The sequence below is a fragment of the Perca flavescens genome, chromosome 18 (genome assembly GCF_004354835.1).
Source record: "Perca flavescens isolate YP-PL-M2 chromosome 18, PFLA_1.0, whole genome shotgun sequence".
Taxonomy (NCBI): Eukaryota; Metazoa; Chordata; class Actinopteri; order Perciformes; family Percidae; genus Perca; species Perca flavescens.
In genome coordinates this window covers 12054004-12081106 of record NC_041348.1, presented here as the reverse complement: position 1 = coordinate 12081106, position 27103 = coordinate 12054004, and the positions used below count along the sequence as shown (strand labels likewise).

Below are 27103 nucleotides of genomic sequence, written 5' to 3'. Positions count from 1 at the left end.
AGCTGGTTGCTAGTGGGATGCTGTCAGTCATCGGTAGGCCACAGGTCCAGTATAAACATGCCTGTGTGCAGGCTAAAGAACACTGCACAAGCCTGGGGATCAAGAAGCCGGTTTGATCTGTTCCCCAATGGTAGGGTCATCGCAGGGCACCAAAAGGTACGGAGCATTATGGCAGCCTTAGGATGAACATATAATGTACCACAACAAATCCTTTACATCCTTGTTGTTTTATCATTAGTTCAAAAATAGATTAAAGAAATCATTGCTTGACCAATACCGAAAATAATAGACCGAAACATAGGAATGGAAATAGGGTTGTGCCGATGGACGATATCATCAACCATCACGATGGAGAGCCACCAGCTATTTGCTTCTGCCTGCTCATTTTCGAACTAATCCTTTTTTGCATTAGAATTGGAAACAATTCTGATTGTTTGTGTTTTATTTAGTGGTTTTAATTTAATTTAATTTTTTCTTTGCAACATTGTTGATTGTTTGAGATAAATAAAATAGAATCCTATTGTGATATCTCTTTCATCATAACTGTGTTGTCTCCTCAGGCTCTGGATTTCCTCCAGCAAAATTCCCGACGTCTCCAGTTCGTGAGGACCAAACCTCTCCCAGTCAGCGTGGCTTTTCACACCGAGCTGATGGAGTCGGCTACTGAACCCCTCAGAGAGGTGCTCAGACAGGTGGAGGTCAGTCAAACTTTCTTCATGGTGTTATGTGTTATGGTAATTTAATGATTTCCATGTTTTTTTCCTTATTTCTTCCAATTTTATATGTTTGGAAATGTAATACAAATGTGAATGTTGCCTTGTTTTTTATACATAGTGAAAGAATATTAAAAGTGTACTGTAAAAAATGTAAAATGAACCATTCTTGTGGCACCCATGGCCTGCCCTTAAAACACCCACTTTGGGAAGCATTAACAATCTGTAAAAGAATGCTAATTTACAAAACCTATAAGACAGATGTGATGTTAAAACCACCCCTTTAAACTGCCCAACAGCTTGCTCTAAACCAGTTTCTTTGTAGTTTGATAGTTTCTTAATTTTTGCCCAATAAGAGCCAAGAAACACAGTAACACTAGAAAGTTTTCTTCCAGGGATCCACACAGGCTATCCCTGTTGCAACGCAATGCTTTTATGTGGTGTTGAGTCTTTGGTGTCATGTTAAATGAAGTGTGTCGCTTTCACACACGCACACAGACACACTCGCAGACAGTGAGAGTTGAATGAACAGGGAGAAATGGTTGGTTGGCAAAAAATGCATCTCAAAATGCATCAGACTGATGCTTTAAAATATGGAATAATTAAAATTTTCTTCTGGGGGAGCATGCCCCCGGACTCCCCTAGAGGGGTAATATCCTTCTCACCTTTTTCACCCCTGACCCGTTTTCATGCCTGGTAATATGATGTTCTTTTAACCCATTTGCTGTCAGAATAGGGATCAATAACCGGAACAACAGGCGTGAAAAGGGAGTGCCTAGTGAGACATTGAGGGCTTATTACCACATACCTCGTCTTTAAGCATTTTCGCGGTTAGATAACCTTGAGGGCCTATTCCAAAGACCAAAGGCTATATAAATAACTCCACGTTGATCTCAACAATAGATAAAACATGTCCACAAATCTCCTCTCTGAACATGATGTCCTATGGATGGAAAGTTCTACATCTTGTTGGAGTATATGGAAAGAAAGTAGTGTTTCCCCTCTGTACTTGTCATCAGTCTGTTCTCAGTTTAAACTGACAGATCTATGTCTCTCAGCTATATTGTTATTCAAAATATAATTGATGGAAACAAATCCTAATTTTTTTTTTTTTTTTAAAGATTCAAAGAAGTAAATCGAATTGAGCTTGAGAGACAAAGCTGCATAGCTACAAGACTAGGTATTGTGTATTAATATAGACACAGGTATAAAGGTAAATTAAATGTAAATTAAGAATTCCAAAATCTTATTTCCATGGCCTAGAAAGTTGAATCTTTATTCTATTGTAGTATTCTCAGTTCTAAAACAGAAAATGTACCCATATACTCCCCACAGGAGGTGGCGGTACTCAGTAAGAAGTAACTGTACTCATGTGGACAAAAATCGGAAGTGCTGGTACTCAGTACCTTTTGAGTTCCAGCCCCTTTCCGGCACTGTTTGTGAGTCCAGTCCAGTTTTATTGATTTGGAAGGTACTTTTATGAGTTTTTTTCTGTTGCTCTGGTAGTCCACCACTAGCTTATTGGTTTTGCTGATATTAGGCTAAGCTTCAGGGGATTGTAATAACATCTTACCTAATTCATTATCCGTCTATGGTGCAGTTCCAGACTTTATACTTGATGACATCACAAATTTGAGAGAGTTGTTTATGTTTACTAATAATTTTGCACTGTCTTAGACCATAGGAATAGCATGTATGAATTGTGAAAATGGGCGTAGTTCACCTTTAAGAGCTAGAGAGATATAGTGGTGATATAAGGCAATTACTTGTATTACATCCCCTGCTCACTTGTTTACATGCTAAACAATGGGATGTATCCCCATGCAACCTCAGCTCGACATTGCCTACATCATACTGACCATTGAAAGTGATGAGAAAAGTCTTAAAGGTCCCATGGCATGAAAATATCACTTTATGAGGTTTTTTAACATTAATATGAGTTCCCCCAGCCTGTTTATGGTCCCCCCCAGTGGCTAGAAATGGTGATAGGTGTAAACCGAGCCCTGGGTATCATGCTCTGCCTTTGAGAAAAATGAAAGCTCAGATGGGCCGATCTGGAATCTTCCCTTTATGACATCATAAGGGGAAAGGTTACCTCCCCTTTCTCTGCTTTGCCCGCCTAGAGAATTTGGCCCGCCCAAGAGAGAGACATCATGGCTTTCAAACGAGTGAAGCGTGGACGTTGGTCAAGGCCACATTACTGCTAATAAGAAAAAGACCTGCTACAATGCAAATGCAAGATAACGTCGACAAGGACAAGCATTTTTTTCTAATTCTTGTCAGGTAACACTGAAAAAAAACAGGAAGACAGGTAGAGCAGTCAAACCTCGCCTTACAATCATTTCTTATGAATGATACATTTAAGACAGAATTTCATTTGTCAGTGTGAGTGCCTTGGTATGTGCAATGGTGCACAATTGTATCTGCTGGAGCAGCAGAGAACATGATTTTAAACAAAACCTCACTTTAATAATGCAGGATCTTCTGGAGGCCTCGGCACAATGTATCAATAGCTCCGTGTGGGGAGTTAAAGTCACTATAAGAATATGAAATCAAAAGAATCCTAAAGGAGGGTCATTCATAATTCAGTGATCTGTCATCTCAAACAGAGACACTAAGCTAGATAAAGGCTTAGTCTGAGTTTGTCAGGGGTAAATGTTGCGGAGTTACTGCTTATTTCTGCACAATACAGCCTGCGTGAGATCAAGTCTAATGTGAGACAATAAGACAATCAGCCCTTGTTGTCCAGGAGCTTTATATGGTATTTTGAAAGTTTGTTTAAGAGCATATAGAGCAGAAATCTACTTTTTTTCTTTTTCTTTTACTTTCGAGCAATGCAGAGACGCATTTATGACCGCTAAGCTTTAGAAACTTTTTCTTAATCAAAATTAACAAAAAACGTCCATTTCAGTTTTCCAGAACCCAAAGTGACATCTTCAAATGTCTTGTTTAATCTGACCAACAGTCCAAAACCCAAAGATATTCAACTTACTGCCAGTGAAGACTAAGGAAACCACCAAATATTCAGATTTGAGAAGTTGTTAGTTTAGGTCGTTCTAGGTTATTATTTTAGGTATTTCTGCTTAAAAAATTATAATACAGTTCAGTAGATGGTAAAAAACTTAATTTTCTGTTAATCAATAAACCAACTAAATGTTTCAGCTCTAAACTTAACTACAGAGAAGAATACATGTAGGAAAAGAATAATTACGAGTCATTAAGTTGCAGTGCAGAATATCACCACTAGAGAGCAGGATTGATCATCTCATTTATTACGTTCAATCAAAGTACATATCATGTACAATTTTACAGTAAGATATTTCTGACTTATATACTTGAGGCAGTTATGGATTTAATGTTGCGCTAAAAATTGTACTTTCCTCCAGTCTGCCCTTTTATTCAGACATATCAATCTGACATGAAGATAAATGTTGTAGGGCAGAGATCTTCAACAGGGGGTCCTCAGAGTCACTGCAGGGGGGCCCTCCAAATTATTGTCAATTTTTGAAAGTCTTTTCAAAAATTTAAAAGTCTTAACATGAATCCAACATATTATTAGCAAATATCAATCTGATATGCACTGATGGTAGGCCTACTGGCCTATAGGTAAGGTAGTCACTAAGGTAGCCATCTACGGATACAGTTCATCCTAAGGATTCACTGTGCCACATGTATGTTTTAAAATGTAATTTATAAAATCATGGCAACAATTATAAGGCTTTTTTAAAAGCTTAGTATTCTATGTAAAAAAAGGTATGTAAAAAGGCTTTAAGCTGCCCTACACGTAATTGTCGTGTATTTCAATTGGCCCAGTTTATTATGCTTCATTTTACTTCATTTTATACAATATATGTAGTAGGGGGTCCCTGCTCCGTCTCGCTTTAAGTTAAGGGGTCCTTGGTTTAAAAAAACGTTGAAGACCCCTGTTGTAGGACATTACATGCAAACCTAATTTATCTGTAACTGGGAAGATTATAATAACTGTGAACATCACTGGGTACAAATTCATGAGACAGCAGATTCCCATATCTTCATATATTATTACATTATATAGTAGATAATAAACTTTAATTTAATTCTAAATATTCAAAATGACAAAGAATGAAGACAAATTTTCTTTTGAATTTTCTGAAACGGTGTATAATTTGTCAGATCCTAATCTCTCATGTTGGTCTTGTATCACGTTAAAGAACCCACAATCTATTAAGTAAACCACAACAATCCTAATGTATTTCCACTCCTATCGTGGCACTGCAAATAATCTCTTGCTGAAATGTATTGGTGTCAGCATTCTGTGACCACTAATGCAGATACAGTTTCAGTGTTTATTTTTCACATAAATAATCACACTCATTCTGTTTAAAAAAAATAAATGAAAAATCCCTGAATGCTCAGGAGAGGCATGATAAATTTAGTTTCCATGTGAGGGAGGAAAAACAACTTTGACAGCAGCGATGTTTTAACAGGGTAAGTGAATTTTGGCACCACCAAAGGCACATTTTCTGTATTTCTTTTTCAGAGGGTACATACAACTCAGCTTAATCAAGGCTGCTGCGCACAAAGGGGGTATTTGTTTAATCATTTTGGCACTGACAGAGGTATGCACAGACAACCTGGACTCACAGCCGCTGCTTGTGTGGTGTCAGTGTACATGTTTCTGTGAACATGTGTGTGTTCCTTCAATGCAGTTGTGTGTCTGCTTCTACTATATCTGTATGCATGCAGCTATAACAATTTGTATTTGCTTCTTTTTAAAATGTAATCCGAGGGGGAAAAAAAAAGCTGCATTTTGAAAAGCAGCAGAAAAGAGAGATTGTAAATCCTATATGGTTGATACGATTTCTGATGTCTGAGACAATGGCTAAATCAACAAGACTAACAGTCTACAGCAAAGCGGATCTGTCTGGCTGTGCTTTCAGCTAAATGCTAACTTTGGGATGCTAACATGCTCACAATGACTTGGCTAGCATGCTGATGTTAATCAGGTATAATGTTTACCATGTTCAGCATCTTAGTTTAGTGTGTAAGCGTGCTTACATTTGGTAATTGGCACCAGCCTCAGTACTACTGAGGATGATGCAAATGGTATTAGTTTAGCAGGTATTTGTTCATAAACTATGAAGTATGGGAGAGGCTGGAATTTTGTCCTCATGATGGCACTAGGCTAGATGAAAAGTCATGGGATCACCATAAATGTTACATTTCATCCTGAGGCAACATTAATATTTGTCATCAAATATTAAAATGTCATGGCCATCATTCCACTGTTGAGACATGTCAGTCAAAACCACAAATGTCAACCTCATGGTGACACTAGAGGAAAAGTCAGTGGATTTTCTCCTCTGGGCACCATGCATATCTGTTCTAAATGTCATGGCAATCTATCCAATAGTTGGTATGATATTTCACTAAAAATCACTACTGTAGCATGGCTTGCACTAGCCATGGGGTAAACGAAATAAGTGTAAATGTGTTTGTTTCTTGCTACAGGCATTTTTCTGCATTTCTGTATGGTTAATGTTTATGCAAAGTAGCAGCTTTATTGCATTTGTCTCAGAAATCTTTAAAACCATAGATCCTAGGTCCTATTTCACTAGCTGTATATGTCTGTGTAAGGGGGGCAGACAACACTTCAAATGTATAGTAGCTACCCTTTAGCCTTTCATGTTAAAGCTGTTATTTATGTTATTTGCAGCACAGTCTCCAACAAAGGTCTAACCATAACCATAATCAGACCCAACTTGAAAAGTGGGGTGCCATTATGACCTGCTGTATGAATTATCCACTCACTGCTAGCTGAGGCCCTGACGGCACACTGTCAGCGCAACGTCCACTTCTGCTGTACGCCGCCAGCCTTTGAGCAAAAGAGAAACCATGTGAGGAACCCGATCTCTGTTGACACAGTGTTTAAATGACAGTATTCCAGAAACACAGAGGTGGTGGGCCTCCTCTAGGGACTTGTACGAGCCGGCAGCTCCTGTGTACAGTTTAAATAGCTTGTAGATGATCAGGATTAAATGGTCAAGGGATAAAACCACAAAGGGGTGCTCTGCTCCGTGCGAAAACATTAAGGTGCTCATTATGATTACTTACGACCTGTTGACTCACTAAAATTGCTGTGAAATTGGCCATACTGCTGAGGAATGCTGCGCCCAGACAGACGGTAATTGCATTTCCTGTTAGTCTCTGAGTTTGTCTCTCTCTATCTGTGTGTGTGTGTGACACTGAACACCTCTTTCAGCTGCCCTTGATCATAGAGTGTAGACTAAACTGACCGCAATACAGACAGTCAAAAGAGATGAAGCGACATTGCACACATTACACTGGTCACATATGAAGTGAAACATTTCAAAAGAATGTTTTTCATTAGGATTTTATCATCATAACGAAAACCGTTTTGCAAAGGCCTCACAAATTGACATGACCCTATATTAGGTCTTACTTGACTTTACAGGACCTTTTGATGTCATTGATTGCCAGGAGAGCATTTACCTTTTTTTTTTTTTTTTTTTTTTTTTTTTTTTCTCACGTAAGTGCACATATAAAAAGCTCCTGCTGATGGGAAACGCAACTTTTGAAAATGGTTGACTGCATCCCGGCCTCCTAATGGCCCTGAGCTGAGGGAACAAGCTCACTCCTCCATGTCCTGTTCAATACAACTGGGTTTTGGGTGTATTCCATTACTAGGGGCTTGGCAGGATGCAGTGACTCGCTGAGGTTTGAAACCCCATTAAATATTGTCACTTTATTTTAAGCAGCTGCCACACTTGTGAGCCCCACATCCTTCTGGTAAACTAATCAGAAGCCCAGAGCTGGCCGGGGATTGGCCAATCGACATTCATACTGTGAATCTGAGTTTGTTTCCCCTAGATGACTTCAGGGTAATGAATGCTTTAAATTTTCTTGTCAGCTGAAGTAAAGGCGTCTTTCCGGCGTGTTATGTCTTGAGACGCTGGGAAGATTATTTATGAAATTTTCACTGCATACCTAAGAAAACCATGATGGTTGTGTGTGGGCCAACTCATAATCCCAACTAGATTTAGGGAATTTGCTACAGCGAGACACTTTATAGTACAGACTGACAATTCTCCCTCTTTTGTCCGCTCATAGCCGCATTTCCATCAGTGTTTCCTTGTCATGTGTCTGTCCACAGTGTACACTTTTATTGAATGATTGTTTAATGGACATATCTTCTTTATTGATACAGAGAGGATCAGCAGAAAAGATGATGAAGCAGAACCAAAGAGGGGACCTCAACTCCAAATGGCATTTCCCATGTGCCTGAGCCTAGTGCAAGACACATCGTGTGAAAGAGGTCAGTGACATAAAACTGGATTTATAGTCGATGCGATGAGTTACTGTTAACAGTCTCACTGTAGATACCTACGACGTAGGTTTAGATTTTTACTTCAGCGTCAGATTCGACCCGTTGATAGCACCACCTTGTATAGGAGAATAGGAGACTACTTTCATTCATTCATAGAGAACAGTGATATCGGTGAGCAGAAGTTTTGGAGTGTAAATGGCTTTACTACATGTGTTACTTAAAGCTACATTGTGTAGGAATTTCTCCCATCTAGTGGTGAAATTGTATACGACAACCAACTGAATATTACTTTCTAGCCCTTCCCATTCCGAGCGCATTTTAACTCCTGTGGTGGCCGAACCCAAAATTAGCTCTTAGTATCTCCATTGTTTACACACAGTCACTCCAATTGGTCTTGTTGCTTTGCCTGTTGCATTGTCGTTTTAATTCTCTTTTTCGCTTCCCTGGCGAGTAATCTCCGCCTGGCATTCGTCATGGTGCCACCGAGTTTAATGTGGCGAGGTATGTGCCTCTTTGGCTAATGTATTTTAAAGATGGAGGCGCTACATGGCGGCAGTCATTTGAGCAACTCGCTAGTATGTATTCTGAACGATTCTAAATGGCAGATTCTACGCTTACGAGAATACTTTGATTAGTTGGTGGAAGTAATTACACTGTACATATGAAGGAGCACATATTTGTGAAAGAACAAAGTTTTTTTTTTGCTAAGAATCAACTCCAAAAATTACACAATGTAGGTTTAAATAAGGAAAACACTTTCTTCAATCTCTTTAATGATGTCCTCAGCATCAACAATTTTTTTTTTAGATTACTTTTTGGGGTTTTTCCCTTTATTTGATAGTGACAATGGATAGACAGGAAAGGTGGGAAAGAGATGGGGGATGACACGCGGCAAAGGGCCGCGGGCCGGATTCAAACCCGGGCCGCTGCAAAGGACTCAGCCTACATGGGGTGCACGCTCTTACTGGGTGAGCTAGAGGTCACCCCAGTATCAACTATTTCTACTGACTCTCCGACATGTAGTTAGAATTTTGAGGACATGCACGTCTAGCTATAATGTGGGTATAGCTGCTACGGGTGTAGGCTCTGTAGCTACGCTGTAATCCCTTAACTCGCAACCATAAAACATGATGATGTCATCCAGGCAATAGAATATCTAGAAGTACTATGGCAGCTGGTTTTACTGTTTAAGTCTTTGAGATGTTTTGCCCTAATGCGCCAGAGTGGTTTGTTAACACACTGAGAAGCTGTCATTGGAAACTGTTTGGAAAAAGGCAGGCACTTAAAAAAATACCTGGCTGGTGATTGGATGAACCATATGTCTATCACATCCGTCAGTGTTGTTTTGAATGAACAGCCGTCACGCACACCTAAACCACGCCCATAGCTGCCAGTAGCTTCTCAACAGACGCTGATTGGTTCGTTCGCTGCTGTTCGGACACAAGCGCTGTTCGCACATGTACTTGAAGCCTGACTACATGGATTTTCGTGTGATATCGTGATATCCCGAGAATCCAACTGCTGTGCAAGGTTAAGTTCCTGGTCTGAAAAGTTGGTCTTCATCAGTTCTTTCAAGATACCTGTCAAAACTGATGTTGCCTCTTGGATAAGTTACCAAAAGACTTTAAAACTAAAACTTAGTACTTCTAGATGTCAGTTTTAGTAAAAGCACACACGTGTTAACTCTCACGTTAGTTTTGTTGGTCTTCACCTACTCCTGTGGAAAAATATGCCACAGTTTTGGGCTCTTCTATCATGTCCAAGGGTCAAAATGGTGTTTGGTCATCCAAATGGGTGCGGTCTCGTTTTTTATCTGCTAAGTGCTCAATAGCCTGAAAGGCTCTAAAAGGCTACAGCTTGGGGAAGAACTGCAAAGCCTGCGATAAACCCCCTGTGGTTCATCACCGTGAGGGATCCCTCTCACATTCTAATTACTAATTTCATCCACTGTTCGTATAAAAAGGTTGAGCAACTTGAACTCAAACCAAGTCCGTAAAATGAAAAATGACAAACATTTACACATAGGTTTTACAGAATGAGATGGCTACTGTACAGCAGTGGCTTACAATACTCTGTTTTAGTATTTCTGTCTCTTTCTGGTTCTCTTAAAGAGCCACGCACACACATACACAAAATCACACAAACACACACTCTCATGTATGTGGAACGGTTTTGTCTCGCTTGCTGGACATCAAGCTGGCAATTTAGTCCTTATAGCATGCAGATGGTTGGTGTCACTCCAAGGTAAACCTCAGCTCTGCCAGACAGAGTGCACACTACCTGCCAGCAGCCTCAGCTCTATCATGGTCTAGTAGCGTCCACCAACCCTATGCTTCGTAGTGGGCGTCTGCCTAGCAAATCCATACACACAGTCTAGTTCCTGTTGTGCCTCTGTCCCCAAACGGCTAGAGATGAGTATAAACAAGCCCAGAAACCCAGCTGTTTATTGTTAAAGGTATATGCAGGCAAGGCCTAGCGACGGGTGAAAACGCGACTGTTTATTTTATATCCAGTTCTAAAGTGTGCCTGGAGACACACGGAACAGGATGAATAACACATTTAAGAGGAAAGAAAAGACTAAAAAGCAAAATAATCAACACTGGAGCAGAAAGATGGAGGGGGCGTGCGGAGGAATTTTGGCAGATTTTTGCAACAGCAGCACAAAATTGCAAGACCAAAATGTTAGTAAAAACATGTCCTCTCAATGCTTTATAAAAAATATTTTAGAAATGGGGGGGAAGAAAGGCGAAACGGTTTTGTTTTTGTCTATGAAAGTTAAAATGTTTGGCTAGGCTGAGTGCCAGCGTGGAGGACGGCCTGCTGTAGTTCCCCTGTTCTGGTGGGCCATGAAGCAAAGGTCAGCTAAGTCTGCTGAAATCAAATCCAGTGTCTCCCACCCGCAACAACAATGTGGCAGAATGGCCCAAGGGTAATGACATGATTATGTTGTTGTGTTCTGGGCTAAATCTAACGAGAAGTTTGAGCTCTGCCCTCACTGTCTCTCTGGATTACATAGACATGCAAGGCCTGTCTAAGCAAAAGCCAGGTGCCTTATCCTATCGCCTTGTGTGGCACAGAAACCGCTGAATTAGCAGAACCTTGCCAATTCTTGGCAGTCTGGTGCACTAAAGAGATCTCTTATCCCCTTTTAATGTTTGAAACCTGCTCGACATCTCTGTCAAATAGGCCCTACAGTATTCAGACCTGATGACAAAAGCAGATATACTGTGATGGTAAAATACCTTTTATAAATGATATTGTTCCTGCAAAATGCTAAAACGAAATCCGTTTTAGACTTGATAACACAGCTGCTCAGTGCAACATGAAATTTAACTTCAGACTGGAAGGTTGCTTGGTTGCAAACAGGAGATATACGGTAATGGGGCCTAGAGTACACACCAGTGGGTGTAAAAACTGTTTGAAATGTTACACTGTTACAAGAGATTGCTTAATCAGAATGAGCCATGGTTTTCAGATGGTATTTAGATATGTAATGCTAACAAATGAGGCTTTTCTCTTATTGTAACAGGCTCTTAATGTAGCAGCCAAGTCTGTCTCTTTCTAGTGGTAAAGGGAGCCTAGACAGTTTCCTGAGGCATGGACTAAGCATGTTTGTGTAAGCACATTCTCTTCTTAGCGTGTAATTGCGATATTATTGCCATGAAATATTGGTATGCAAAGTCCCACGAATTCAGCATTCGACATGGCAGCAGTTTGTATCTTCAATACGTTGCATGACTTTTGTTACATTTGAATTTGGAGTCTCATTAAGCTGCATTTCTGGATCTTCTTAAAATCAGTGCAGACACCTCTTGACCACAGTATTCATTTTGACAAAGATATTAAGATAATTGCCAAAGACTGCTATCAGTGATCAGTTTTGGACCACTTTTGATGTAAACTCGGTCCAAATTCTGGGCACGTAACCATTTTTGCAGATTAAATCTACCCTCAGCGGTTTACTTTTTATATGTTCTTTTTTTCAGTTTTTCCTTTCACCTCACACACCTCTCAGCTCTACATCAAGGAATGCATTTTTTTTTTAGTCACGCCCCTGCACTCCTGACAGGTAGCGACTGCATGAGAGGACAGTTTGTCCTGCAGAGCTATGCTAGCTGCAGGGGCCCATGTTTGGCTTGGATGCCAATGAATAACATTGTATGGAGAGAGGAAATTAAAAATGCAGGGTTGTAATTTACTGGAGAGGGGAACTGATTTAAAAGCTTTTTTTTCTTCTTCTTGCTGCTTTGCTTGAAGTTTTCCAAATCTGCCACAGCCGAGTGTGAACTGAGCTTCGTTGTACTGGCAATAACAAGCCAGACAACGCTGCAAGTTCTCTCTACCTTAACCCCTCTTACCATTACGTATTGGCAAACACACGACCATGCTAAGGTAAGCTTTCATGAAATCCAAATGCTAGACATGCCTAACTGATTTCACATCTGAAATAAAACGCAGCTTTATGCTATCATGGGAAATGCAAAGGTATTTCCTCCTGCAGTTAGACTATGTTTGTGCTATTTGCTGGCTAGCCAGAGCAATGAACGATGTCATGAGCAACATTTTTCGATTATTGGTCTCGCAGTGAGCATGTGCCTGCCTGTGGTCGCTGTGTGTGGTTCCCTGGTGTGACACAGGTAACAACAGATTAATAGTGTAATGAATCTAACTTTACAAGGCAATCAGGCTTCCATGAAATTGGAACTCCCGCCTTTAGTCTCTTGATTTAAGCACGCCAATGAACTATAACACTAAAAACGGTAGTGTTTTTTGTTTCTTCTCCGTTATCTCGGACTGTGTGTTGAGGGCAATCCTAACATTGACTAATGACAATGAAAGAATTGCAGATTAAGACAGAGTACCTCACCCTGGCTAGCTGCTGTGTTATAGGAAACTGCACTCAGATTTTTTTTACGGCTTTCTCCCTTTATAAACCTCAAATTTGCTGCTGGGTAACTCAACCACTTCCTCCCTTCCTGTGAGATCAGGCAGTCAAGCAGGGTGAAGCCAAGCAGTGCAGGGGCTGCTGTGGCTTGCAAACAGCTGGCACGGTACTCACTATACCTTTGGCACCTGTGGGTGGGCGTCAACACTGTTGGCTAAACAAACAAGGCCATCATCCAGCTCTTACCGCAATCATGAACAGGGAATGGAATCAGAGCGCCGCCTGCAGCTGAGGAAGCCGAAGCAAGACATAAATGTTGACTTTTCCTGAACTGTGGTGTCGGGACTAAACTAGAGCCCGCTGATATAAAACAATATAATATTACTTCTCATTTTGTAGTAATTGTATTGTTTTAGTAGCACCGAGATGTGGCAGATTATTTCATCATATTTATTTCATTGGTTTCAGTCCTGCTGCTCTCCTGCAGATGGCGCTGTTGTCCTAATTTGAGATTATGCCCAAGCTACTATGTGTGAGGCCTTTTTCCTAATTGGTGACTTTTAACAAGCCTATGCAAATCTCTCCCTGTCTCCATCTCCCATTCCCTCTTGGCCTCAAGCCTTATACCAAAGACTTTGTCACATCGTGTTGAAAGTAAAGTGCAGCTCTGGGAGGGAGGTGACGGGTTGGCGTTGGGGCTGGGGGTTCTTGGGCTTTACAGAGCCCACGCAAGCGTCTGGTAGAGCGTCATCTTCCAGGACAGACAGGACTAGAACTAGATGGAAGAAGTGGCAACTGATCTGTTTGCCTAAAACAAACACAAAATGGAAATTTGCCTCCGTGATGGTCACATGGAAGACGTTAGTACACCACTACTACCAGCGGAATTTTCCTAAAACAAGACAGGAAAGTCGAGGGCCAGATAGACCGATATAAAATGAGCGAGGAGGCAAGGGGACCCTCCAGAGAGGAGTGAAACTTTCCACAGGTTCACTGTGTTTATGTGGGGCTGGCAGTGCCTAAACTGAGGAAAGGATGCCGAGGAAGTCAGACTTGTTGTTGAGAAGGGTTCTCTTTCTCTGATCTCCTGACAGGCTGCTCTTGTTGCTATCTTTCCATCTCTGTCCTTGCTCAATGTCTCCCTTTTTCAGTCCCTTATTTGCCTGCTCCATTTCCTCTTTTCTCACACCCTAAATATGCTGATGTGTGTCCAGAAAAGAAGGCATTAACAGGCCTAGAGAGCAAGCCTGTGAACCAGCCAGATTTCCCACTTTACTTCACCCCTCCCCTCCACTACCTCCCCCGTGATCCGTGATGACACAGCTTTTTCTTTTCCTTGATGGGAGCCCAGAACAATAGTGGACAAAGCTGAAATACAGACATTTTTGCTAGAATAATAGTTTTCAGACATAAAGATCGAAAACGAGCACATTTCATGGTGGTTAAAATAGCTAAGCGCGACTAAACATTCTTTTGTTTTGTCAGGAAAATATGTCTTTATCATAATTTTAATAACATTCATGTTGAATATATTTAATTTACATTAAGAGATCATCCTGAAGATAGGCAAACTTCTCCAAAGCTTTCACACAATAGCCACAGTGTAGCCTATGTCACCATCGCCTCATCTCCATCAACACACAGACGTTTTCTCTTCAGCTCTCCTACCTCAGTCTCCGGGATGACAGGCACACTTGGAACTTTTGTATATGATAAAGTATGTGATAGGTAACCCCGACCCACCTCCCCTCCACCTTTTCCTCTTTCCCCCTGCCTCTTTACATCCACCTTTTTTCTTTCCTCCATAAATCCTCCTCTCCGATTTCTCTCTCTGCTCTTCATGCGTCTCCCCCCAGCCTCAACCCCAGCTGCTGGCTCTCTGCCCGAGGATGTGAGTGCCCAGCGACGCTGTGTGATCCCTGGGGATGGGGAGCCGGCGAGGCGGGGGCTGCTGATGGTGGTCAGAGCCTGAATGAGCTGAGCGGCCGCAGGAGAAACCACAGCGCACGTTTGTGTGTCGTAGCGTGTGCGTCGGTGTGAACCCACGTCCCGTGGGTCAACATACTATGTCCTGAAGATCCAATCATGGCAGACCTGAACACACGCATATGTTCCCCTCACATTGTGTGTCTGTTCAACAGCTCACAAGGCTGGGCAGCGCTGGTTCTCTGGTGTTGAAAGCATTATGTGTCCAGCCATGTCCAGCCAGCCGAGTGAGCCATTAGTTAGAATTAGCTGTCATAAAGAGATTCCCTTGTCTGAAAATGAGGTTTGTTAAGTTAGGCCAAACAGGGCCACTGCTGCATATTGTGGTAAAGCTTGACCACGAAGGTGAGCACTAGAGGCAAGTGCGAAATCAAAGTTGAAAACAGTTGTCTTTATTTTTAATAAATTGCGCAGTAGAGACTCGTCTGTTAGAGCCCATGGAGCTTTGAAGTCAATAGAACGTTTGACAGAGAATACGCAAAAAATACAAATAAAAATATAAAAATCAGTGTGTACAAAATTGCCTTTGTTGTTTGATGTGTCTGAAAGTGCATTGTTTACCAAAATGTTTAAATATAGTTGTGTAAAAGTTATTGCAAGTAATTATATGGACACGTTTTTGTACATAATGTGTAATAAAGATGGTATTCTGTAGTTAGTATTCTCTTTTTTAATGAAGAAATCATTGTAAAACCCACAACCCCTCATGTTTATGGTGGATGTAAGTAGTGTTGTGATTTGCTGAGTGTGTATCGTGTGGTCATGGCTTGTCAGCTCATGCCTTTGGAGGTGATACCTTTCACACCATGTTTGTTTTTCCATGCATTAAAATCAACACCACAAGCCCCAGTGTTATCATACTGTGCTGCAGGAGCTGGTCTACATTATAGTTTTTCATTTTCCAATCTGATATCCAACAGGTTTTAGGTACCACACAACCTTCCATAACAACAGCTGTAAATACCTCGAATGTGGGTGCTGACAATGGGAGGGAAAGTCACGGATATCAGTTTTCAGTTTGTCTTATTAACTGGTGTGTCAGCGTGTGCGGTTGGTGTTGGTTTGATGCAGAACAGTGTTTAATGAAACTGTTATCTCATAAAATATAGTTTGGAGGTTAAATAACGTCTCTTGAGTAATATGGAAGGGATGTGCTTCTGTATAATGCAACATGGAGCAAACTACCATGCTCTGTAAAGTTTGCAGAAAGTACGTACAGTATCTCACAGGTGAAAAAAACTATTGCACCACCAGAGACAGAAACACAGCCGAAGGGGAATGAGATTTTACTGCTGATTAAATGTATATTTTTAGAATAAAATACGTGTTTGCATGTCAGTCATTCAAAAAAAAAAAAAAAAAAAAAAAAAAAACTGATTCAAATGTTGCAGTACAGGATTAGCAGTTGTCTCCAACGCTGGTCTCCATAATGCCACCATGATACAGAACAAATAGGCCTCTTGGTTCTTCATGCAAGATTCCCCCACTCTCTGTATAGTCAGGAATGGTTGGGGATGGTTTGGCAGTAACCACTAAAGAGGCCAACACAGTCGCTCTTTTCCTGATCTCGGGGTGGTGGTGGTGGAGGGGTAGCAGTGATGGTTTGACCTGTCGTTGTATTAGTCCTGACAGGTCTTAACAGGATTAGAAGCCCTCGGCCTGCACTAAAAGAGCAACCGAGAGAAAATGAGAGAAATCGGGACACATAGAGGTTATGCTTGTCATAATACACGTGCGTGAAGTAAACTGGATTAAAGTTTGACACGCGCAAGGCCTGTTAGGAGTTTGCATGTAGGGTATGTATACGTTGCTCTAGAATGTGGTGAACAGCCACTCCCACCCCTCTTCACACACTCACGTGCTGTTTGTTTTTACAGTTGCATTGTGGGACACCTTTGCCTTGCTGCCCCTGCTCCCAACTGTCAAACAAGATTATTGGGGTTGCCCCCTTTTTCTCCTGCAGTACTGAGGATTAAAAAGAGTAAGCTTTCTCAACAGCTTGTGACAAAGAGACGCACAATTTCATGCACAGTCCAAGGCTAACAGAGACTCCATTTTTACCCAACTCCCCAGCAGAAATAGAGACACGAAGCCATAACAAATGAAAGTCTTTGAAAACAAAAGGTCCACTATTTTGAGTACAAACATATCCAAGAAAGACTGTTTCCTTTCTTCAATGACCGAAACAAAGACTGTTAAAAAAATTGTTCATTATGGTTTCGAGTTGCACAGTGAAATTGGATTGGGGTTCAAAGTCGACTTATTGAAGTTTTTCCCAGTACAACAAGAACAGTGAAGCCTGAGAAATAGCATATGGCCTGAGACAAAAAACCCACCAAGTGTCTGACTAAGTCTTTGACTGGTTACTGGTCTAGAAATCTATGAAAGCACAAGAGCTATATTAGTATTGCAGAGGTATATAATCTCAGCAGGTACCTCACATTTACAAATTAAAGCCCCCTAAATACCCCTCAAGTGTGGGACTTGACACACAGTATGTTGATTTATTTCTACTTATCTGAAAAGTGCATCATGAGCATGCAGCTAACTCGCCATTCAACGCTCTGGGTCATAATTCAGAGGGAAGAAGGCCAAATGTATATACAAGCCCACTTCCCCAGGCCTGGAGCTACCTGATCAAAACGCATGTGATTTGTGACAGAGGGAGATCCTCCACTGTCAGCGACCAGGCACAGATAAACCCCATACGGGGGGACGCACACTCTCTGACCTTCAAGTTTGTTGCATTGCTGCTATTTGAAACTGCACTGCTGTGTAATTCAGCTTTTTTTTAAACTCTGCTCTGTGGCAGGTTTGAAAAATTTCACTGAAAAACATCCCACCGTAGAGAGTTGACATGTCACACATTACCCCAAGTCAGCCATAAATGATGTCACATCCTATTAGCCCTCCCTGGAAGTAGATCCTTTGTGTGTGTGTGTGTGTGTGTGTGTGTGTGTGTGTGTGTGTGTGTGTGTGTGTGTGTGTGTGTGTGTGTGTGTGTGTGTGTGTTGGCTAGCTGTGGTGCTAAGTCAGAGTCCAGACACCTGGAGAGGAGAAAGTGAAAAAGAGAGTTAAGGGAATAACTGCTTCAGCATAGAGGGCAGGGGGCGGGGGCAATACAGGAGGATAAAGGATGAGAAGTCTGCTCGAAGTTGTAGCCGTAAATCAGTCTCTAGCTTTAGAATCGCAGAGGATCGACGCACGTGATTTATGAAGTCATTATAACCAAGGGAGGTGGCATAATGCGCAGCAGAGAGTTACAAATGGAGAGGCATTAACCTCTACCTGTGTCTGTCAGATTGATACAGTTTCCTTCTTTGCTTAAAAAGACACAACCATCTGAGGCTGACCAATGAGATTTTAGAGTTATAACCCTCCATCAATGTTAGATATTCTGTATGGTCAATAGTGGAATAGGGCTACGTGAAGCTCTCTGCCATCACCCGGTTGTTTAAAGTAAACCTTTTCAATCTCCTTTCTTTGAAAATAGGCTGTTGGAGAGATTACATAACTCTTTTAAGTGAGCATATTTTACACTGCAATGAGTAGTAATCCTTATGTAAATGAAAAAATCTCTACAGCAGGAAAGGCCTTGTGTGTTCTTAATGATGAAATGAGTTGGCAGAGTAACACCAACAAAAGTGAAAGTGATAAATTTGACATCTACGCTGCGAATACACATCAAACCGAAAATCCCTTTTCCAAACATTCCAAGCTCGTTTGAGCACCTTTGCATTTATTTGTTTTTTAATTCGTTCTCATGCATTTTAATAGATCCATTACTTATAAATATCCGAACATACACAGGGACGTGTCCTCAACGGGGACCAAGAATAACAAGCCCAGGAAGGCTCAGATAGAGGGGGCTGTGTGTTCATTATGATATGCAGCATTCAATTGCCACATTAATTAAGCAGCTTGAGGCAGCAGTGGCAGGATGACGGACAGGCCTAGTCACTGGAGGCTCGTCTGATACTCTGCCAAGTCCAAGTCCCCCTGTCCGGCTGCTGATTTATGAACAGAGCCAGAAGTCGGAAAAGTATCCAGGAGTCATATTTTTAGTGGGTGGTAGCGCTGTGCACATGTGCAGGGGCTTAAGCCGGCCCCGTGGGACGCCATTCATCTCTCATCACTGCAATGTTGATAACATCCTCCCCTATGTGATACACACACACACACACACACACACACACACACACACACACACACACACACACACACACACACACACACACACACACACACACACACACACACACACGTCCCATCCAGCACATGCACTCACACACTCAGAGGAACCTGGTGGTGGTCAGCTTCCTACAAGTGGAGTCACATAAATACACAACCAGTGTTTAGATGACACTAGGTCTCTGGTATACTCTTTTTTTTTTTTTTTATCCTTTTGTGAGTTTGTGATTTGCGGATGTTTAACAGGAAGTTATTGAGGAGTGTATAAAGCCTGGTTTCCTTCCTGCTCAGACAGTGGTGTAATTTAGCCGTGTTTTAACAGCTCTACAGCTCCCTGTGTTTGGCCTCTTTTTCCTAATATTTCTTCCTTATGCCTCACTTCTATCCACTTTAATCTCCACCTTTTACAAAGTTACAAGAAAAAAAATATGTGAGGCCATTTTCATGCCAGCTGTCCCCTTGATGTATTCTGGTCATGTTCGAATGATGTTTTTCTGTACTTATTTGAATATCAGAATGGCTGATTATGAGGGTGGCATGCGTGAGCACAACCCTTCAGGGCCAGAGAGCGAAAAGAAAGGAGAGAAAGATGAAAGGAGGCTGGAGTTAATAGCTATGGGTCTGGCATTGCATATCACAGTCAAAACGCACAGAGGTCTGTGAGGGTACAGCATCAGTAAACAATGCGATTTAAGATGGTTAAAATATTCAGTAGTTCCGTCATTTTCAAGTCATGGGGAAAACATTGAATAATTAGCCATTTGGGTCAAAAGCATCTGCTCCTTTCTTCTGTCGAGTTTTTAGATGTGGATTTTAGTGTAGTTTGAAACTGCAGATGTCTGTGTTTCCAAAATACACTGGCTGTGTTGCTTTCCAAAATAATATGCAGTATATAATATATTTAGACAAAATTGGTCAAGAGGCCAGAGAAATGGAACACTTTTCAACAACTGTTTTAGTATTAGGAAAATTTGAGTTTTTCATGTCAGACAGTGTTGGGTGTACTGCACATCTATGAGGACCCCAGTCACACTCATGAATAATATAGACAGATATTCATCTTTTTATTTGTTTTTAATGATTTCTTTGGAGTACTTTTGCTTGTATTGGACAGACCATAGTGAATCTGACAGGAAACAAATGAGAAAGAGGGGTGTGACAGGCAACTTAGTTCCCCAGCAGAAACAGAACCAGGGACTCTGCAGTGATGTAGGGTGTGATGCAACCATCTTCTCCAGGGCCCCCCAAGATATTTTTGTTTTGTTGCACTGCTTTGCAGTGATATTAAACCAATCTAGGTCATTTATTTAGCTAGTACAGTGCCCGTTGAAAATGTGCCTGTTTGGAACGGGCCGATTGCTTGGCCAGTGGTAGTGCTGCTTGTACAATTCTCTAGAACCAAATTGTACCCCAAAATTACCACTTAATGTGCAACTCCACTGTATAACCTACTACTAACTTACAGTGTACTTCTACATCAGATGAAGACATTATACTACTACATTTACCTGACAGAGAACATGGCAGATGAATGTTTTAATCATAAAATATCACAATTAAAATGTGGAGGAATCAGACATTTGCCTCATGGACTCATGGCAGTGCGCTACCCATCCGGCCCGTTATGAGAGCCAATCAGCACATATCTACGTTAATCAACCACCAGAACCGAGTAGTTGTCGTGTGTGTGTGTGTGTGTGTGTGTGTGTGTGTGTGTGTGTGTGTGTGTGTGTGTGTGTGTGTGTGTGTGTGTGTGTGTGTGTGTGTGTCTGGAAAATAAAAGGTGGAAGGCAATGCAAATAAACATTTCAGTGTTGTCTTTTTCGTCAACGATATTGCATGTTGATATATATGTTTTGTCATCTCGTCTTGTGTTATCGTTAACCGTGTTCATTTTCATACAGGCTTAGTGGCTTGGCGGTTAACGTTAAAGTATGGATTTGATTCGCAGTGGTATTTAGCCAACGGTAATGTTATTAGTGTTATAAGTTAGCTGTACGCTTAATTAACCATACCCAGGGTGAGTTGGATGAAAACTGCTCTCTTTGCCCGCTCAGCTCCGAGATAGTCTGCATTGCACAGCGCTGTGGAGGAAAAAGCTCCAAGATTAGGTTGTTCTGCCTCTGTTTAGAAGTGGTGAATGTACAGCTCACAGGAACTTAATACTATATGGTGTCTGGCTTTTGTTTTATATTTAGTGTTGGCCAATGGCTTTTTATTGAGTTTCCTCTTACCCAAATAATAGACATGGAAAAGATGGCGTTACGTAGCAACTTTTTCCCCAACCTTATTCAAAGAAGCAGTGGCAGCAAAAACTGTCCTCTCCTGTCAGTAGTGTCCTGAGGAGTGTCCCGGGACAGTCAGACACTGTCCTGTACACTGTCCTGTGACTCCCAGACACTGTCCTGGTACTCCATGACTGTCCCGGGACAGTCAGACACTGTCTTGTACACTGTCCTGGTACTCCAGTCATGGACTGTCCCGGGACAGTCATGGGAGTCACAGGACAGTGTACAGGACACTACTAACAGGACAGGACAGTTTTTGCTTCCACTGCTGCTGCTTATTCAACACAAAAGTTGTTTTTTTTCTTTTTTTCCTGTCCGCTATCCACTCATGCTCTAGGAAAGTGAAGAAAAGTTTGCTTGGTATATCCAGCAATCCTGTTACACTAGAAGCAGCAAAAAGTGAACCACAGTCCAAGCCAGTAAACCTCCCCCACCTCCGTTGCTGTCCAGAGCGTGTCAACAGCGTGATGCGCCAGCAGTTTATTGTTCGGCCGTTTAGTTTTATTCACAGTTTTTAATATACAATGCAGTCCAAATTGCTCCAAATACTCCAAAATCCAAACCCCAAGTTCATTGGGTACCCAGGAAACCAATTGTGAAGTAGATTTGATGAAGGGCTCATGGGATATTTCAAAGACAGATGCACAGAGACACACACAGAGACAGACACAGACACACACATACAGAGGCGTCCCGCTTTATTAGATAGATTGAGCTGACAAAGAGGTCATTGGTATTTCTTTATAAATAGCATTTTCAATGATAGAAATTTATATTCTTATTTAATTTGTTAATTGTTCAAGAGTCCATGTTTTTATTACTAAGGCTTATTGCCAACCAGGAAAAATGGAAAGCCACCCAGGGCCCCAGACTTAAGGGTTCTCAAAAGTGAAGTCATTATGTGTGTGACAGTTAATTTGTGGTAATTTGATTAATTCCAATTTGTTTGCTAATATGCACCACATACGCACTAAACTGTATTGGTAAAGGCCTCATAGTGGTTCCCACAATTTTACACGCTCTGCCCCATCTTGTAGTGGGACCCTCGGTCAAAATCTAGTTACTATACCTTTAATATTACTATCGTTAAATAAGTTTGTGTGTAATCAAATGATCACCACCAATCACAAACTATCTTGGGGAGCTGAATGGGGGCCCCACTGCTAATTCTTTCTCCTGGAGCTCCCGATTTAGTTAATCCAGCAATCTTTACCAAGCTACAGCTACAGTATGTGTAAAATGTTTAAGTATAAATGAAAGTAACTTAATTGCTAATTGGTTACATCTTCCAATTTTTAAGTGATTGATCTATGTCACACATCTACTATAATGAGTTATAAATGCAGGCTACACCAAAAAAGTAAGTCATATGTTACGCAGCACTACATTTATCATACTAGATCAACACTTGGGAGTCATCTGATCTCAACATATAGAGAAAACAGAATGGTAATGTTGTGGTGATCGAAACACGCTGCATTTTTCATCAGTGTCAGATACCGGCAAGTGACAGTAGGCTGGAAATTGGCAGGAGTGCTTGGCTCCATAACTACACAGTAATGACCAGATGAAATGTATTCATGTATGCTGATCTGCTGCTGGTTCTGCTCACAATATGTTGCTAAACCAGATGCTATTTGCTTGCATTCAACTTCTCTTTTTTACCTCTGAAAACTGGTGTTTCAACACTGATGAACATTGTAAATGCGAAGGTGTGTTGAGAAGATGTTTTTATGATAAACTAAATTAATAAACCTTAATAAATGCAGTCCATTTACCATTTAAATTCAAGATAAGTAATAACAAATACTGCACACAGCACTTGCTAGTGAAGATATACAGTAACCGCTCTTATATTAGTACCATGCAGACCGTGCTGTACCAGACTGGCGCAATCTCATCATTGCATTTTCGAAAATGATATATGCTCTAATTTCTGTGTTACACAAACACGGAGCATTATTATGATAAAATAATTTTTGCCCAACCCAATTTAAATAAATCATTTTGAAGTGATATCAGAATAAAGCCAAATATATAATTGAACCCAGCTTCCATATTGACAAATGGGGAAAAAAAGGATACTGACTTTATTTCATTTGCCACTGGGATGGTGCCTCTTTAAGAATGAAAACCGCAAATTGCTCTCAACAATTCCTATACCTCTGGAGTTGACCACTTTAAAATTGGCCCGTTCGGAGATTATAAATATGGCTATTTGATGGCTCTGTTATTACGCCTGAGAGAGGGGAGAAGAGGGAGGGCTTGTGGCTGTAAGGCCGGATGGTTTCTCTTGATGTGGGCGAGAGCTTTGAGCTTCCACACCACATGCTTCTGTGCTCTGCAACAGGAAAAACACAGGAGATCTCTTCCAAATGAAAATGCACGTGCACACGCACATACACACTGCATATGCAGTTGATAGAGTGAAGTGATAAACAAAATAAACAGCTCGTCCCTCTACCGCACAACACCCGAAGTGTTAGGTCGGTGACAATGCCGGGTCCTGTTGCAGTAAGCAGTAGCTCCATAAATTGTGTGTTTGCATGGTTCTGTTTTAATAGGTATACCTCTTTCTATAGGCGCACACCTACATCCTAGTCCCTGAATGTTTAATGTGGGTTTTTATTGAACCCTCGAACCGAGACAAAGACAAATTTTCATTTCTGCCTTCATTAAAGGACAGTAAAGTCTTGCTCTTTCTATCTAATTATAAGTGGCATGTGTATGTTGTTTACTACCTTTTTCTCTTTCTATTGGTGTGTACAGTATACACGTGCAGTTGTGGGTATGGGAGTTACATTAGGCCACAACAGCAAAGGTCGGCAGGAGCCTTGTATGCATCATAAGTCTTTATTGTCCCTAGTGTGCAACATTTCCAGTAAACAGGGCCGTTATAGAGGCCAAGTTTCCCCTTTTGTGTTTGTGTGCTACAAGGTCAAGAGTGGAGTCATGGAGTCAAACGGTGGATGACAAAAAAAAAGTAAATCCCACAGCAGGAATCCTTAACAATCCCGATTTAACAAGAACCTTGGGTCGTTTTCTCTCTCCCCCTTTTTCCTTTTTTGTTCCCGTTTGCATTTGGCCATCTAGCAAGTACACACACATTTCTCCCTCTCTTCCCCTTGCTGTGGGTTACTGCTGCTAGGCTGACTCAGCCCTCTGCACTATTCTTGGGCCCTGACGAACAGTGTTGATGTAGCCTGTCTGATGGCCACACGCCATAAACCAGTCTTTGTTCCCCCTGCCACTTTTGCGGAGCCATTCGCCTTCGCCTCCCCTCCCAAAACGGCTGCTTGACCGACCGACCGATTGATGAAGCGTAAGCAAAGCACGTTAGATCAACAAATAGAGTTTATCTTTCAGTAAGTGAGTGGGCCACTGTAGTGAAATGTGATACTACAACTACTGCAGAGGCCAGACATAAAAAATAAAAATGACCGCAAGTAGCTCAATGTGTTCCTGTGGCCTTTGGGGTCAAGCACTGTGTGAAGATGTTCTTTAGTAGAAGCCTGGGGCTGATGAAAATCATTAATCACTATTAGCCTGGACGCTTGAGAAAAAAAGTACTTTGATCCAATATTGCCAGACGCAGGAAGAGACTTTGGTACCTGAGGGAGAGGCCCAAGTTGTCCCAGAGGAAATGGGATGGTTTGATTGTTCGGATCACTCTGTAATGAGGTTTATTATCAGACAGACAAGCATTTGACAGCTCTCGTGACCGCAGTCTTAACAGTTAAATGTCCGACCATTCATTGTGGAGCTCCTACCCCTCTCACTTTCTCTGTCTCTTTCTCACACGGGCCAATTTTCCTCATTCCTTGAATCCAGTCAAATAAATACGGTAATAAACAGAGGGCGAGAGGAATGGTTTGGCAGTTTGCAAAGTGCCTGTCTACCCTGTCGTCCATTAAGATGTGAGATAAATTCAAAGCATGTCTGATATTAGCGCGCAGCGGCAGAGCTCAAACTCAAACCATCTGTCTGCGTGTAATCACGCAACGCACAGAGAGAGGCAAGGGTGAAAGGTATAACCGTCGCCACGGAAGGCACACGCTGCTTATTATGAGTGTTGAGAGACACAAATAAGAGACTGCGGCGTCCCCGAAAATAGCGTAACCGTCATCATATTATCGCATCTAAGAAGAAAATTCACGTTCCCACTCTCAAAGGGACAAAGAGACCTTTAAACATTCTCGTTCCAGCGCGGTGCAGTGGCAAAGAGAGATTTGGGGTTATGAAGCGCAGAACAAGAAAGATTGATGGGATGCCTGAGGACAGTGAGAAGACAGGATAGATGGAGCGCGTGAGAGCGGCACAGAGAGAGAGCAACAGAGATGTGCTGACAAAAAGTGTTGATCTGACAGCAGCGAGATCAGGAGGTGTGTATCTGGTCTCTCTCTATGACCCACATGTCTGGATGCTGGGAAAGAGAGCACACACACAGATCTGGCTACCATCGCTCATCAGTCATCTCTGTAAGCAGACTCTGCTTTTTGATAGTTGACATGGCTGCCATCAGCTGGATGTGGAAAAAGCAAGAGACTGAGGAGTTTGAAATCTTACGCTCCATCGAAAGTATAACCAACTTCAGCAGATTGTGTGGAATGTTTGAAAAGGAATGCAATCCTTAAAATAAGAGCCACATACTACTTTTATCAGTTATATAAGGCTCAACAGATGCTAACCACTAATCTAATGATGAATATCAAGTGCAGACTTTGTCAAAAGCTTTTATATTGAAGGTGTTGTGATTTTAGCAAATCTCCCGATCATTTTACCTCTTGAAATTGAAGGAGCTTGGGTAGCTGGTCATAATAAATTATGTCACATAAATCAATCTGCTGAAAAGAAGAAAAAAAAAAAAAAAAAAAGACCTGGAAGAAAATCTCCATTCATGATGGGAAGAATGAATGCATTGTCTGAGCAGCACTGTACTTCACTGTACGGCGTTCCGCGTTAAAGAGACAAATCACCCCAGGCCTTCTTGAGTGAAGCATAGTGGGAGGCCAAGATGAATACAGTACATTTCCCCTCTCTGTTTCCCTCTCAGCTATAACATAGCAATTAAAAAGTCCCCATAGAAGCAGAGCTTGAAGGAGCCAGCAGCTCAGTGAGAGACACAGACCACGGCCTCTGCTCTAATTGAAACAGGGCCTAAAGTCTAACGGCAATACCCACATTTATTTATTTTCAGCCGTTTAACATGTCTGAGATCTTTGTCTCGGAGAGCTAATTGCTCCTTCCGACAGGAAGACCGTGAGTCAATGGGTAGTTTATGTACAAAGAGATTTTAATCTGATCCCTCTCCTTGTTTTCAGCTTCATGGAATCAGCAGAAAATATGGAAAGTATGAGGGTCTTTTCTCAGTGTTATAACAATACAGGATAATCCCCGACTGTTTTACTAAGGTTGGTAAATATTTAAACTGTTTGCCGGGGTGTAAACTTTTGGTTATTGCTCTAGCAGTAGAGGAGAGTTTTGTTTTGTTGTTGCTTGCATCTCTCCAGTCCATTACATCATGAGATCATTTGTTTGAAAGTTTGATTAGGGGTCTTAGAAAATCCACAAAAATGCACAAAATTGTCCGTCCTTTTTGGCCTGGCACATAGAGAATAAAGGCAGAAAAAAAGAAAGCAATGGGTGAAAGGAATGTAATCATGGCTGTGTTCATGGATGTCAGTGCACTGAGAGATCTTTTTAAAATCCCATC

General features: G+C 41.5%; 1 long non-coding RNA gene across 1 annotated transcript; it reads left to right on the top strand.

Moving 5' to 3' along the window:
• Nucleotides 1-566: 566 nt before the first annotated feature.
• LOC114573585 (uncharacterized) lies at nucleotides 567-26766 on the top strand. The gene is made up of 3 exons (XR_003694913.1): nucleotides 567-698; nucleotides 7921-8028; nucleotides 26712-26766. It is a non-coding gene; the product is annotated as an uncharacterized LOC114573585 (long non-coding RNA).
• Nucleotides 26767-27103: the final 337 nt, after the last annotated feature.